Source organism: Schistocerca nitens, chromosome 3, assembly GCF_023898315.1.
Source record: "Schistocerca nitens isolate TAMUIC-IGC-003100 chromosome 3, iqSchNite1.1, whole genome shotgun sequence".
In the NCBI taxonomy this organism is placed as follows: domain Eukaryota; kingdom Metazoa; phylum Arthropoda; class Insecta; order Orthoptera; family Acrididae; genus Schistocerca; species Schistocerca nitens.
In genome coordinates this window covers 689,012,966-689,029,461 of record NC_064616.1, presented here as the reverse complement: position 1 = coordinate 689,029,461, position 16,496 = coordinate 689,012,966, and the positions used below count along the sequence as shown (strand labels likewise).

The following is a 16,496-nucleotide window of genomic DNA, read 5'->3' as shown; positions in this document are numbered from 1 at the left end:
ATGCGATGCCATACATCAGCAGATAATGATTCCTAGTCATGACACCACTCCATACACAGTAGTTTGCCAAAGAACGGGAAGGTAATACCCTAGTCCAGCTGCTGTTAGTCTCTGAACAATGGTGCAGAAGGACACGTAATATTTTGGGAGCACGTTAGTTGCTCTCTGACGGGGTGACTGGATGTGAATGGGTTATGATGCACTTGGCGCACAATACGATTACACTTCATTGTGATAGTCAGACGTGGTCAACCTGAGAATTGACGACACATTCCCAGGCAGTTACAACGACCCTGCTTAGTTAATGGACTGACTTACTTTCTCTGTTGATTTACCTTTAATGCACACCTGACGATGAATGTTGCTCTATCCATGGTTTACACTTTCGCATGACGTTTGTAGAGAAAATGTACTATCACTAGTGCTATCAGTGAGACATGCTATTAAAAACTGTATTTTTGTTCCATTTTTGTTAACACAAAACCCTTTAAAATGAATCAGTTAAGGACGCTGTGCAAAATGTCCTTTGTATTATTTAATAAATCTGACATTTGATTTCTTTTTGTGTTTTCCTCTCTGTGTGTCTGCTATACATTTTTACTACTTTCCACATATTTTATGCGCCAACTTCACATTTTCAATAGGAGGTTGATGTTTACAATTTCTTCTTGCACCTGGAAAACAACTGTCTTCTATAGCTTCATAGTAACTGTATAATAAGAAACGTATTTTGGATTTTCTCATATCCTTCTTTGCAATGGGAGGCAAAAAGTTCACTGTCTCTGAGAATGGGCACTGCTTAAGCCACATACTTGATTCACATTAAGCCTAATGTTAGTCAGAAAATGTTTATTTTTACTATATGATACTTTGGTTAACATTTAATACAAGTATGTAGAAAACACACTAACATTTTCTGGCTAATTATTTTGTTTGTAAAACCAGAAAATTTGTTTTGCTATAAAGTAACTTTACAAATTCATACAATTAAATGCAAAATCCAAAAGTCAGTGCCACTAGTTCAGTTCGAAATATAGCAGCTGCAATCGCGCTGAACACTACTGATTGTGGATTACAAAAAAACTACTACATTAGACTTTTTGAGTGTCTTGGAATGCAATTTTTGTACCTGGGTGTCAAAATTACGAACAACTTCAGTTGGAAAGACCACATAGATAATATTGTGGGGAAGGCGAGCCAAAGGTTGCATTTCAATGGCAGGACACTTAGAAGATGCAATAAGTCCACTAAAGAGACAGCTTACACTACACTCGTTCGTCCTCTGTTAGAATATTGCTGCGCGGTGTGGGATCCTTACCAGGTGGGATTGACGGAGGACATCGAAAGGGCAGCTCGTTTGGTATTATCACGTAATAGGGGAGAGAGTGTGGCAGATATGATACGCGAGTTGGGATGGAAGTCATTACAGCAAAGACGGTTTTCGTCGCGGCGAGATCTATTTACGAAATTTCAGTCACCAACTTTCTCTTCCGAATGCGAAAATATTTTGTTGAGTCCAACCTACATAGGTAGGAATGATCACCAAAATAAAATACGAGAAATCAGAGCTCGAACAGAAAGGTTTAGGTGTTCGTTTTTCCCGCGCGCTGTTCGGGAGTGGAATGGTAGAGAGATAGTATGATTGTGGTTCGATGAACCCTCTGCCAAGCACTTAAATGTGAATTACAGAGTAGTCATGTAGATGTAGATGTAGAATTGTTTGGAAGGGGTCTAAAAGAATTTTGATGAAAATGGCGAATTTTCATATACCTCCTTGACGCAAAAAGATTTTCCTAAGTATAGTAAACTACTGATATTTGTTTGCAATGTGCATTTGTGACACTTGTTTGATCATTTTCAGTTATTTCCTTTCTGTATTCCATATATATTCTGTGTTCGTTTCTTAAACGGAAGGATATTTCCTCCATGAGCTGCTGAACATATGCCAAGGATCATGAAAAAAAAAATCTGCTAACTGGAGAAGTGCAATTCACTTCCCCGATGAAATCTAGGGAAACGAAAAACATTATTTACAGTGATGAATGACATCATATATTACACAGACCAAAAAAACATGTACCGATCTGAAGATGTCTAGTTTGCTTTACTTTCAATAGTCCAGTGGCTCTATGATACAGTTTGATGGATGATTCATAATGATATACAGCACTCTTGTCTCAGTATGTATGATGGCTCAGTGTGTAAGCTAACGGCCTTGCCGCAGTGGTAACACCGGTTCCCGTCAGATCACCGAAGTTAGGCGCTGTCGGGCTGAGCTAGCACTTGGATGGGTGACCATCAGGTCTGCCGAGTGCTGTTGGCAAGCGTGGTGCACTCAGCCCTTGAGGCAAACTGAGTAGCTACTTGACTGAGAAGTAGCGGCTCCGGTTTCGTAAACTGATATACGGTGGGAGAGCGGTGTGCTGACCACATGTCCCTCTATTTCGGCATCCAGTAACGTCTGTTGTCTTAGGATGACACGGCGGCCGGTCGGTACCGTTGGGTCTTTAAGGCCTGGGTCAAATACCTCTCTCCGCAATTGTTCTTATGGTTTTCTTCTTGAAAATCACTCTGTCAATTTGCCTGAGTAGGTATTACACAGCACATATGGTTAGGAGATCTTCTAGTTCGGTTAAATCTCGTCGTCCCAAGTCCCGCGAACATTAAAGTATGCCTGATGTCGACAGGAAGCGTCAGTGAACATTTTATCTCTAACAAAAGTTGTTCCCTATGAAGTGATCTATAACCCCCTAGATGTCTGATGCGATGACTTTGAAACACCCCGCACAAAAAGCAGCAATTTTGGCACGCAAAGGGGAATATGGACAGCAAAAATTGAGATAAACGGAAAGTGGAAAATGGCGAAGCAATAAAGGTTACAGGACAAATGCATGACTCTGAGAAAGTTGGGGCAATTATGCCATTTTTCGGAGAAAACAGAAGCAACTGTATCAGTATCAAGGGCTCAGATGTCAAACCGGTACTAAGGAAAGGCTGAAAGATGGAAGGAATATGTAGAACTGCTATAGATCTACAAATGAAACAAACCAGCAGACAGTATTGTGGAAAGGGAAGAGGAAGCTGATGAAGAGGAAATTCAATGCAAGACATTCCCTCAAATTTATTGAGATCCTGGGAAGAATAAGCGATGACAAAGCTACTCCACCTAAGTATGCAAGATATATGAAACAGATGAAATGCCTTCAGACGTTAAGAAGAACGTAATAATCCCAATTACAGAGACGTCGGCAGATTCTAACAGGTGTGAATTTTACCGAACCATCAGTCTAGTAAGTCTTGGTTACAGTACACTGACACGAATTATTGACAGAGGAGTGAAGAAAACCGGCAGTAGTCGATTGCGGAGAAGATCCGTTCGAGTTACAGAGAAATAGGAACGCGTAGGGCAATGCTGAGCCTACGACTTGCGCTGGAAAACAGACTGAAGAAATGCAAACCTACGTTTACAGGTACAAAGGAATTAAAGACATTAGCTTCCAGCGGGCATTGATTTAAATCAGTGGGGTAAGCTGAAAATTCGTGATGCACCGGGATTTGAACATCGGTCTGCTGCGCACCAGGCAGAAGCGCTGACTACTATGCCATGCGGACACAGGTATCATCATTACTGGACGGACTACCCTAGTACGCTTCCCGTCAGACCCAAATCCTCATATTATCCACACACTACTGAGGCAGTGCCCCTTGCCCATTATCCTCATTACTTGCGGCATTTCGCCTATTCCCTTAAGATAAGATATTGCAACGCCTGTGTTATTCTGATTACGATGCAAAGTTTCTTTCGACATGCATGCATGCCCATAGAAAGAGGCACTGCGGCGACCACAGCCGTTAGGAAACACATAAAATGAATTCGCAATTAGGAATAATGACTACCATCAGCTGTAGAATGGAATGACGGCAATGAAAATTTGTGCCGGACCGGGACTCGAATGCGGATTTCCCATTTATCGCGAGCGGTCACCTTATTATGTGGCTACCCGTGCACGATTCAGGTTTACACCGTAACGTCCATATGTCGTCAACCACGCGCTACGACCGGTACGCGTACATCCATTATGTACAGGGTGTTTCAAAAATGACCGGTATATTTGAAACGGCAATAAAACCTAAACGAGCAGCGATAGAAATACACCGTTTGTTGCAATATGCTTGGGACAACAGTACATTTTCAGGCGGACAAACTTTCGAAATTACAGTAGTTACAATTTTCAACAACAGATGGCGCTGCAAGTGATGTGAAAGATATAGAAGACAACGCAGTCTGTGGGTGCGCCATTCTGTACGTCGTCTTTCTGCTGTAAGCGTGTGCTGTTCACAACGTGCACGTGTGCTGTAGACAACATGGTTTATTCCTTAGAACAGAGGATTTTTCTGGTGTTGGAATTCCACCGCCTAGAACACAGTGTTGTTGCAACAAGACGAAGTTTTCAACGGAGGTTTAATGTAACCAAAGGACCGAAAAGCGATACAATAAAGGATCTGTTTGAATAATTTCAACGGACTGGGAACGTGACGGATGAACGTGCTGGAAAGGTAGGGCGACCGCGTACGGCAACCACAGAGGGCAATGCACAGCTAGTGCAGCAGGTGATCCAACAGCGGCCTCGGGTTTCCGTTCGCCGTGTTGCAGCTGCGGTCCAAATGACGCCAACGTCCACGTATCGTCTCATGCGCCAGAGTTTACACCTCTATCCATACAAAATTCAAACGCGGCAACCCCTCAGCGCCGCTACCATTGCTGCACGAGAGACATTCGCTAACGATATAGTGCACAGGATTGATGACGGCGATATGCATGTGGGCAGCATTTGGTTTACTGACGAAGCTTATTTTTACCTGGACGGCTTCGTCAATAAACAGAACTGTCGCATATGGGGAACCGAAAAGCCCCATGTTGCAGTCCCATCGTCCCTGCATCCTCAAAAAGTACTGGTCTGGGCCGCCATGTCTTCCAAAGGAATCATTGGCCCATTTTTCAGATCCGAAACGATTACTGCATCACGCTATCTGGACATTATTCGTGAATTTGTGGCGGTACAAACTGCCTTAGACGACACTGCGAACACCTCGTGGTTTATGCAAGATGGTGCCCGGCCACATCGCACGGCCGACGTCTTTAATTTCCTGAACGAATATTTCGATGATCGTGTGATTGCTTTGGGCTATCCGAAACATACAGGAGGCGGCGTGGATTGGCCTCCCTATTCGCCAGACATGAACCCCTGTGACTTCTTTCTGTGGGGACACTTGAAAGACCAGGTGTACCGCCAGAATCCAGAAACAATTGAACAGCTGAAGCAGTACATCTCATCTGCATGTGAAGCCATTCCGCCAGACACGTTGTCAAAGGTTTCGGGTAATTTCATTCAGAGACTACGTCATATTATTGCTACGCATGGTGGATATGTGGAAAATATCGTTCTATAGAGTTTCCCAGACCGCAGCGCCATCTGTTGTTGAAAATTGTAACTACTGTAATTTCGAAAGTTTGTCTGCCTGAAAATGTACTGTTGTCCCAAGCATATCGCAACAAACGGTGTATTTCTATCGCTGCTCGTTTAGTTTTTATTGCCGTTTCAAATATACCGGTCATTTTTCAAACACCCTGTATATTCCCGTACATGCACCCATGTCCGAAGGAACTTCGCATCGTAATCAGAATAACAAAGGCGCTGCAATATCGTATTTATCTCCCGATACCGGGCAAGCGACTATGAAAGTTTGGGTCTGGCCCTGAGTCGTGCACGCATAGCCACATGATTAGGCAACCGCTCGCGATAAGCGGGAAATCTGGGTTCGAGTTCCGGTCCAGCACTAATTTTCATTGCCGTCATTCCATTCTACACCTGACGGTAGTCATTATTGGCAATTGCGACTTCATTTGATGTATTCCCGAAAGAGTTCGAGCTTGGTGTGCATCTGCATTGAAGGGATCATAGGCTGTCCTCGCCTTACGTTTATAGCATTTGCAGATTGAAGGAACCTTTGACCATGTTTACTGAAACGCACTCTTCGAAAATTTCTAGGTAGCAGGAATAAAATATAGGGAGTGAAAAGTTATCTACAAGTTCTTCAGACACCAGACTGCTAGTCGAAAGATATTAACCGAAGAGAGTAGATGAACAGGAAGTTAGACAGGGTTGTAATGATATTCAGACTGTACATTGAACAAGCAGTAAAGGAAACAAAGGAGAAAATCGGAGAGGTAACTAAAGTTTATGGAAAAAAAAATAAAGCCATGGAGTTGTTGCGTCACTAATAAGTACAGGCGTGAATTTGGGGAATTCTTTTAAATCCCGTGCAGCTATGGGTGGAAGGCAGTAGTTCAGGGACCGACTGCCACATCGGATGTCAGGCGTAGAGATACTGATATTTTGAAAACGATTCGGTGACACAGGTTTACGACACCGCTTGCAGGCTGGAAGTTACGACCCAGTGGACACTTTATGCAAATGTGAAGTAATCAGGCCAGCACAGGACACCGACGTGCTATGAAGAACCCACACTTGGCAGTTACAAAAGCGCCTAGTGACCTGTGTGTAGGGGCCGTAGTGGGCTGAGGAAATATCTCATTGTTATTATCAAAGAGCACTCCACTTGTCCCCTCCAGAAGAACTACGTCAGAGGCGTAGGGAAAAGGCACATAAACAAGCGAGCCCGGAGGCACAAATCGGGCAGTCGTGTCGCCATTCTGTCTGTGGCTAGCACCGGAGAGGATGACGATTGTTTAAGTTGTAGGCCAATCACGACGACCCTCTGATGATGGCCAACCAGCTCGCTGAAGCTACCTCCAACCTCCGCTATACGGACACTTGCGGCGGGGCGCGTCGCACCTTGAAGCTACACCGGCGCGAGGAGCGAGAGGGCTGCTAGTCTCCGCTCTGTGGGTGGCATCGTCCGGCGGACTGCAAGCTACCGTCCGCAGGGGCGGGGCCGGGACAGGAATTCGCGGCCTCCCGGGCGCAGAGCTGTCTGCGGGCACTAAACGAGCTGCCCTGGGCGGACGGCCGCAGCTGCTTAAGGCTCACTACAACGATGGCGGCCGGCTGCTTCCCTTCGGTGCTCTACACGGGGTCCACGAGTCACGTTTTAGGGAGCAGTCAGCCGTGTTCCGGGCTATGTGCACAGTTAACGCACGCGGCGGCCACTTAGCCGTGGCGCGAGTGGGATCTCTACGTCTGGAAGGCTGGGCAACCGGAAATCGACGCTGCAGATTCCGACATTTGCGTTGGTGCTGACCCATGCACGTTATGCGGCGCCATCGACGAGTTCAGCGCAAGGCCGGTGTGTATCTTCGACGTAATAAAGTCAATGACACAGTTGCTTCTGTTTCTCTGCATACTTTGGCGTGAGTCATCCCTCTCTCCCAAACCACACCCACCGGTCGGTGTGGCCGAGCGGTTCTAGGCGCTACAGTCTGGAACCACGCGACCGCTACGATCGCAGGTTCGAATCCTGCCTCGGGCATGGATGTATATGATGTCCTTAGGTTAGTTAGGTTTAAGTAGTTCTAAGTTCTAGGGGACTGATGACCTCAGAAGTTAGGTCCCATAGTGCTCAGAGCCATTTGAACCATTTGAAACCATACCCTCTCAGTCGTTCTGACATATTACAACCTCTGATCTCTCTAATTCTGTTAGAGACAACAATCGTCTTAAATGACCAGCGGAACGGTTTCGATACTGTCTTCGGTTTGGATAGTATCTCGAAAAGAGTTTATAAATCTATCAGGTTTGATTCCATGTGGAAACAAAAGTGCCCAGCAACTTCATTTATTTAAATTAGTAAAGGGTACAACAATCCTGTTATAAATGAACACCAATAAAACTAAAACAAGGATAGTAGAGTGTAGTCGAATTAAATCTGGCGATGAAGAGGAAATTAAATTAGTAACTGACACACTTAAAGTTTAGACAGTATATGAGGGTTGCTACTAGGCCGAAAAGTAGCTGACTATGGCCGAAGTACGTGGGGTATAAAAGGCGACCGACAAACCAAAGAAAGTGTTTCTGAAAAAGAGAAAGTTATTGACACTAAATATCAATATGCTGCGAATTTTTCTCTGAAGGAAATTGTCAAGAGTATAGCTTTCTACGAAAGTGGAACGTGGCTGATATACCGTTCTGACGAAAAGAGAATAGCAGATTTTGAAATGTGGCGCTAAAAAATAATGTTGACTATTAGATAGGTAGCTCAGTAACTAATATGGGGGTACTGAATCTAAATGGGAAAGAATTATGGCACAGTCTGCGTAAAAGAAGGGGTCAGCTTATCTTAAAGCATCAAGGAATAGTCAGTTTCGTAGTAGAGGCAAATGTGGGGGGTTAAAAATTGTAGATGGACACCAGTGCTTGAATAAAGTAAGCAGGTTAAAATGGATGTAGGTTGTTGTAGTTATGCAGAGATTAAGAAGCTTGAACAAGATAGACTAGTTCGAGCGATGCATCAAACGAGTCTTCGGACCGATAACCAGAACAACAAAAATTACTTTAGTTTACATTTCTAGAGAACCTGTCATATTGGCCTTCGAACTGGTTCGTAAGCTCATCCGCAAACTCACAACCACGAGGTGCAATAGAGTAAGAGACGGTGACATGTGTTCGCTAGACAGCTGGTCTCAGTGAGCTCACACGTTTAAAGACCGTTTAAACAGTCCAGTACTGTTACTTACAGTGCCATGACGATGAAGGAGAAAGTTCTAAGAAAGTTAGCAGATGGGTTCTACATTCTACTGGACAGACAACTTAACGATTCCAGTTGGGATAATTTCAAGACACTAATTTTATTATGAACTAAATACTCCCAATACGTCCTCCCACCCACTCCTCCCTCTCCGTCCATTCAGCTTCGCACGAGTGGCACTAAGTATCTATGGACGGACGACTTGTCTAGCGTAGCAGTAATTCTGTTTACGGATCACTGCATGCCGGCCGATGTGGCCGAGCGGTTCTAGGCGCTTCAGTCTGGAAATGCTCGACCGCTACGGTCGCAGGTTCGAATCCTGCTCGGACATGGATGTGTGTGATGTCCTTAGGTTAGTTAGGTTTAAGCAGTTCTAAGTTCTAGGGGACTGATGACCTCAGATGCTAAGTCCTATAGTGCTCAGAGCCATTTGAACCATTTGATCATTGCCTAGTGTCAAGATAAAAATTCAGAGAAAAACTTTAGGTAATTGAATATTATCACTGTCACATAAGAAACATATTTAAGCAGGATATTGGTGTTTGGAATGACATCTCATGACAATGATGGGAGCTGTGAGCTACTGAAAACCTGGTCCACCACTTGACAAGCCTGTTCGGAGCGGGTTATTGTCACTTACCGGCCGCCGGCCTGCAGTGCTAGTACGGCGCAATCCGCACTAATGGCAACACTCCTTCGACACTAATTCTACACCAAAAAATCAGTTCTTAATATCTGATACGGCCTGAATCGCAAGTTGTTTAGAAAGTTGGTAGTAGTTAATACCGGTATTCAGGTAATGGTAGCCCGCAGCAGCCTGTCGCAGCAATCAGGAGGCCAATATGTATGGATTATTCACTGCTAGAAGGCAATGGAATCATTTTCACAGCCAAGGGGGACTGTAATTCATTATAATTCACCGAATCTGCAAGAAATATTTGTAATTTATATGCACAAATCTTCTTTGTGAATCAATCTATCTATTAATGAAAACCGTATTAGAATCCCTACAATAGTTCTAATATCAGATGAAAGAAGTGTGCAAGCAAATTTTATTGGATTTTTCTGAAGTCTTCCATGTCCACTCTTACAGTCATTTGAAATGAGAGTGCTTAAGTTTATTTTCGCACCTCTTGCAGTTTCGTAACAATGACGTGCTACAATTACAAATAAAAACATTTCTTTCGCTCATCATCTTATTTCAGTTATTTCGGTTTCATATAAACCCAAAAAGCTCTATTACTGATGAAGATACGCAAAATTCGCAGGATGCGTTAAAAGAAAGTTAAAACTGAAGATGCAACGAAAAATAAATTGTTATAACACACTGAGAAAAAAAGCTTTCCCTTGATGTCATCGAAAAATTTGATTAATATTGTTTATTTACCAAAGGCACGACCCATCAAGTTGCAGTTTGGAATTATTCTGTGAATAATAAGTATATTATTTTCGTCTTTGCTTTTTTTGGCCTCCTGTTTAGAAAAAATTTCTTCATTGTATTGAGGGCTAAGAGAATGAGATAGCGAGCTGTTGCCGACAGAATTAACGGGTATTAATTCTGTTGATGGTTTAAAGTAGAGACCGTACGCAATATTCATAGTCCTGTGGGCTACGCTGAACGCCAAAGAGAGGAATGTGAAGCATTACTCATATGTCACATCCTAAAGAATGCACTGAGCACTCGTGAAATAACTTAATAAACTGAGTATGACTACAGCGGACAAAAATTTTACATCTAGGCACGTGCCCAGCGAATTAATTGTTTGTTTCACTGGTCTTGGCGTCGCCCTACCTTCGTCCGAGTAGATAGACAACTGGTGACGAAGAGATTTCTCACCCCACAACTTGTCAGTATTTAGCATTATGTTACACAGTAAGGTCTTTTAATATAATATGTTTTCAAACAAACTGCACAGTGTCATATGAATTCATATATTTAAAACCGAAATGCTGTCAAGACGCTAATGTTGAAAAGTGGTGACGTGGTGGCCCCATCAAAAGACATGAAAAAAACTGCTGTGTCGTGTGAAATACTCCAAGCGGTGATTTGAGGCGTTCATGTACCAGTTTCCTTAGCAGTGGTCTCCAGCGCACATTGCTAATGTTGCCAGTACAAGATCTTGTTGTGTAAATATTTTTGATCGCCAATCATTGGACGGCAACGGGAGGAGAGGTGGTAACGTAAAGATTCTGATCGCTAGACTACGCTCCAATGCCCTCTTCTCGCAGAGACACATTCACTAAGTGATGCGCCACTGTGTACGATAATTCATCGGACGTATGGGAACATTAAGTTCAGGAATTCATTCGTGAAGAGTGAGTCGGCACCGGTACCTATCGGTCCTCACTTACCCACAGCGAAGCAAACACAACATTCCACTAAAAATTACTTCTCCAGTCATTCGATCGATATACTTACTCACTTATCACTTCATAAAAGACTTGTAGAAAGCAGTGACGTATCGGACACAGCCCAACCACATGGAATCTTGCTCCTGCGAGAGGACCATCCCGTGTGCGGTGACTGTCGTGTGAGGATCACAGTGCGCCACATTTTAGTAGACTTTTTTATATTTATACAAGAGGACAGCAGCCAGGACGGACTTGCCCTCTCTTTCTACTGACAATCGGATGAATGTGTTATGTGTTTCAACGTTTTGTGACAAGTCCGATTTATTCCCTAAAATTTTAGGAAAACTTATTGATATGTTATCAGTTTGACAGGCTCATTCGTGTTTTTTGTAAGTGATCAGCCAGCTATATAATCCCGTGTGATAATTTTAGTTTTCTTTTTGTGTTATATGTGTTTTAATAGACAGCTTTAGAGCATCTGACCAGTTTTACACTTCTTAAAATTTATAAGATAGTGTGACTGTGCGTGTAACCGTGAGTCAGGTTAGGAGTAAGTTAGTGTAATTGTATCAGTCTTAGAGCTAATCATACCATACTAGAAGAAAGTCATAAATTGTCTCTCTGATCATAATGGGCAAATATTCGCGATTAACAACTTAAATACACATCAGAGTAGTGCTGATGCTCAATGCAAAACCATGAGAAACATGAATGAGGAAAATATTCAAGAGTTCAAATTACGCCTTCAGGAGACTGATTGGAGGTATGTTTATGTTGCAGGTGATGCTAATACAAAATATAATATTTACTGATTAAAAATGGTTCAAATGGCCCTGAGCACTATGGGACTTAACATCTATGGTCATCAGTCCCCTAGAACTTAGAACTACTTACACCTAACTAACGTAATGACATCACACAACACCCAGTCATCACGAGGCAGAGAAAATCCCTGACCCCGCCGGGAATCGAACCCGGGAACCCGGGCGCAGGAAGCGAGAACGCTACCGCACGAACACGAGCTGCGGACTACTGATTAAGTATCAGGTATATTTGAAAGTGTCTTCCCAAAAAAGATCTATAGATTACAGGACAAGCAAACAGGCAAAAAACCATTGGTCACCAAAGGCATAAAAATATCATACCAGAGAAAGAGTGAACTGTATATAGTATCCAGAAAATCTAATAATCCTCTCCAGATTCACTGTTATAGGACATACTGAAAAATTTTACCAAAAATAATTAGTAAATCACAGAGTATGTGCGTTACTTCTGAAATTAGCTGTTCAAGTAATAAAATCAGAACGATTTGGAATATAATAAAGAGGGAAATAGGAACTTCACCATCTGAAAATGTAAGAACTGCTGGCCTAAAAATTAATGACTAGAAAATAGTTGTTAATAAACAGATAGCAGATACATTTAACAACCACCTTTTAGCTGTCACTTCTCAAATAAGTTGCAGTGGTGACCTAAGTGAAGCTGCAGATAATCTGAAACTCAACTTCCCTTAAATTTCTACTCTTATAAATGTATCACCCACAACTGTCAATGAAATAAAAAAGTAATTCACTCATTAAAAAGTAAGAGATCTCTAGGTACAGATAACATCTCTAGCAAGCTGTTAAAAGCCTGCAGTAATGAAGTAAGTGTAGTATTTGCTCACATTTAAAACACGTCTCTTTGTGAAGGAGTTGTTCCAGAGAGGATGAAATATGCCATTGTGAGACCTCTTTACAAGTCCGGCGATGCTACAGATGTCACGAATCATCGTCCTGTCTCTGTTAACAACATTTTCAAAGGTTCTTGAGAAAGCAGCGTATAACAAGATTGTGGCCCACCTAGATAACCATAATGTTATTAACCTTAGACAGATTGGTTTTCAAAAAGGGGTTTCGACAGAGCGAGCCAGATACTCACTCACAAAAGATATCTTTGACTCTATTAACAGTACGATGTCACCAGATGGTGTCTCCTGTGGCCTTTCCAAGGCTTTTGACTGTAAAACACAAGATACTCTTAGAGAAGGCCTTGAAGGCCTATCATTATTGAATCAATGAGTCTATAGGTAATTGGTTAAAATCATATCTCGAAGACAGAAACCAAAAGGTGGTCCTACATGGCTGCAACAATGGATCTCTTAATACAGTGACTTCTGAATGGGGCAAAATAATGCATGGGCTTCCCCAGAGACCTATCCTTGGGCCCTTGCTGTTTTTAATATATGTTAATGATCTGCCCCTGTCCATTAGTAAAAAATGTGAATTCACAATGTTTGCTGATGATACAAGCATTGTGTATATAGTACGTCCGCAATTGATCTAGAGCCTGATGTTAATGACATACTCAGAGAAGTTACAGCTTGGTTTACAATTAATTCTCTCTCTGTTAATATTAAAAAAATTAATTTTATTCAGATCCACACTAAAAATAAAAGTCCAGAAGGCATAACTATTGCACAAGACAACCAGGTACTACAACAGGTGCACTCCACTAAATTCCTAGGAGTTCATATCGACAGTAAGCTCAACTGGGAACATTTATGTGTCCTTGACTCTAAAAAGGCTGTCATCAGCAACTTTTACTTTAAGAATCATAGCTTATCTTTGGGACATCATCATTTTATAATCAGCTTATTTTGGGTACTTTCACTCATTAATGAGTTATGGAATAATCTTCTGGGGTGATTCACCAGTCTAAAAAAAATCCTAACAGCTCAGAAGCAGAATTATGAGTGGTGTTTCTCCACCAACCTTATGTGTGAAGAGTTCACACAGCTAGGAATACTGACAACAACAAGTCAGTACATAGACTCTCAGATGAATTTTTTCTTCAAAAAGTATGGTCAGTATGAAACGAATTGTTCATACGACAACTATAACACTAGAGGTAAAGATGATCTCCATTTTGAACTAAAAAATTTGTCACTTGTACAGAAGGGAGTAAAGTATGATGCTATTAAGACTTTTAAGCCACTGCCTAACTAACGTTAAAGAAATATGTGCTTGACCATCCACTGTACTCCTTAGAGGAATTCTTTACCAGAAATAATTAAAAGTTGCCATACACACTTTTAATGCACTTCTTGCATAACAAGATACATCTTGTTATTCATTTATCAGACGAGAGATACGACACTATGTTAATGTTAGACAGTGAATTACAATACTAGATAAATGTTAGCTAGTAAATAAGAAAAATTGATTCTTACTATTATTTATATTATTGAAATATGTTATTGTTATACTATAGTATTAATTGTATTTGTATAATTGTATTGACATGTTCCACATCCAAGTGAATTACTCGCATGTACTGATCCATGGAATACTCTTACCAAATAAAAAAAATAAAAATTACTCTTACTTGTTTTATGACAATTTTAACCACATTCGTTCCTGCTTTCTTTTCTATGATTGCTGACAACCTCGCCGTTCAGCTCCTACAAACCGGAAATGCACGTACGCGCGCGAGCGCGCGCGCGCGCGCGCCCACACACACGCACACACACACGCAATACGAATCACAGCCACAAGGAACTATCCTACAGTCACAATGCTAGCTTTCTGCATTGTGGTAACGCTTATTAACGAGAGTAAAACAGACTTTAGTTTGAGACCTACGACTACAGAAGAACAAAAGTATTTATTTACCTTGACAGGTCTCTTATACTTCATCTCTAGTATATTATTTCTCTCGTTGTGATTGACAGTAAATAGTTGTACTTGTTCAACGGATTTTCTGAAATAAAAATGAAAATGTAGTTATACGAAAGTAATCGTAATATCACTGATCGTTATTAAAAGTTGCGGGGTTAGGGTAGGAATAATTTCACATAAAGAAGTTCATATTCGCGTGTATCCAAGTGTGAATCTTTATGAAGCCCCTTTCTATTTTTATATTGTTTCTAATCTACACATTACACAACTGACCAAGAGTTCATAAATGTATTGTTGGCACAATTACTGTTTGAAAACGATTACAATGCTTCCAACAGTATTTACAGGACTTTCAAAAGTCGCATCACTAGACTGTTTCCCATTTCAGCTTTTTGCAGTTGTACATGTAACTAGTCACAAAAGAGTGTCAATGATCATAGGGCGAACGACCAACGAGTTTTATTTTTAATTCATTAGTAAACATCAAAAATTACTGTAGCAAAGTCCAGGAACTTCTGTTGCTGATGAACAGAGCCAATGGAGAACATCAAATTTAGTTGACGTCACCTCTTATGAGAGGTGTAGCATTGCGTTGTAGTGACTGCAACGGGTAGATTCGCGCAGTCTGTAGCGCAGTAGTCATCTGTTCGTTTGTTTTGGACGGCCACTAGCCGTTGGTCACAGCCAGTCAGCCGCCATCCTTCATGGGTAAAACATCAGGAGACTAGCAAGTGGCATATTTAGCTTTTCTGTTTGTGTTCACAGTTTAATTCTTAAATTATTTGTGTGCTTTCAAAATTTAATTCTTAAGTTCATTGGGTATTTTTGTATTTTGGTGGTACAGTATCGCGTATTGATAATGGTGTGTACTTTCACCCAATCAGTAGCGCAGTAGTCATTTGCTTGTTTGTTTATTTTGGACGGCAAGTAACCGCTGACCACTGCTCAGTCACCTGCAAGCCTCCGATAGTGAAGCACCAGGTGAGTAGCGAGTGACATATTTAGTTTTTTCTGTTTGTTTTCAAAGTCTAATTCCGAAGTTAGCAGTAGAAGGATGGATAGTGTGTGTGCAAGAAGACCTGCCCTCAGTTCCCGAACAGCTGAAGACGCTTATGGCCATGGTCATCCGTCTGCAGGCTGCTGCCTCGGGGTGTGGCACTTCGCTTGGGACACCTCAGGTGTCCCTTGTTGCGTCCACGGGCTCTGCGGTCGAGACACCTTACAGAGTATACGACGAGAGGGATCCGCACTCACTGCAGGGTGAATGGCGTGTTGTTACGTGGTTGTGTCGTTAGGGGCAGAGTTTGGTTTCTCAGGCCATTCTAAATCCAGATGGGCGACTGGCAGAGGTGATGACTGCTGGTCTCGCTTGTGGAATGCAAGCAGAGCTCACAATTTGCAGCATCGTTCCCAGAACTGATCGAAGTCCTTTGGTTTGGAGCCGACTGGAAGGTCTCCGTCGATTCTGTGACAGTCTTAGCTACAGATTTCTGGACCTGCATTATGGAATGGAGAACTGTAGAACTTCCCTTGATAGATCAGGAGTGCACTACAAAAAGGAAGCGGCTACTCAGGTAGCTGAGAACTTGTGGAGTGCACATTCGGGTTTTTAGACTGGGTTCAAATGGTTCAAATGGCTCTGAGCACTATGGGACTTAACATCTTAGGTCATCAGTCCCCTAGAACTTAGAACTAGTTAAACCTAACTAACCTAAGGACATCACACACATCCATGCCCGAGGCAGGATTCGAACCTGCGACCGTAGCAGTCGCGCGGTT

The 16,496-nt window shown here is 42.2% G+C and overlaps 1 pseudogene; it reads left to right on the top strand.

The window, feature by feature from the left end:
- Positions 1 to 2,205: 2,205 nt before the first annotated feature.
- On the top strand, positions 2,206 to 2,323 carry LOC126250276 (5S ribosomal RNA; annotated as a pseudogene).
- Positions 2,324 to 16,496: the final 14,173 nt, after the last annotated feature.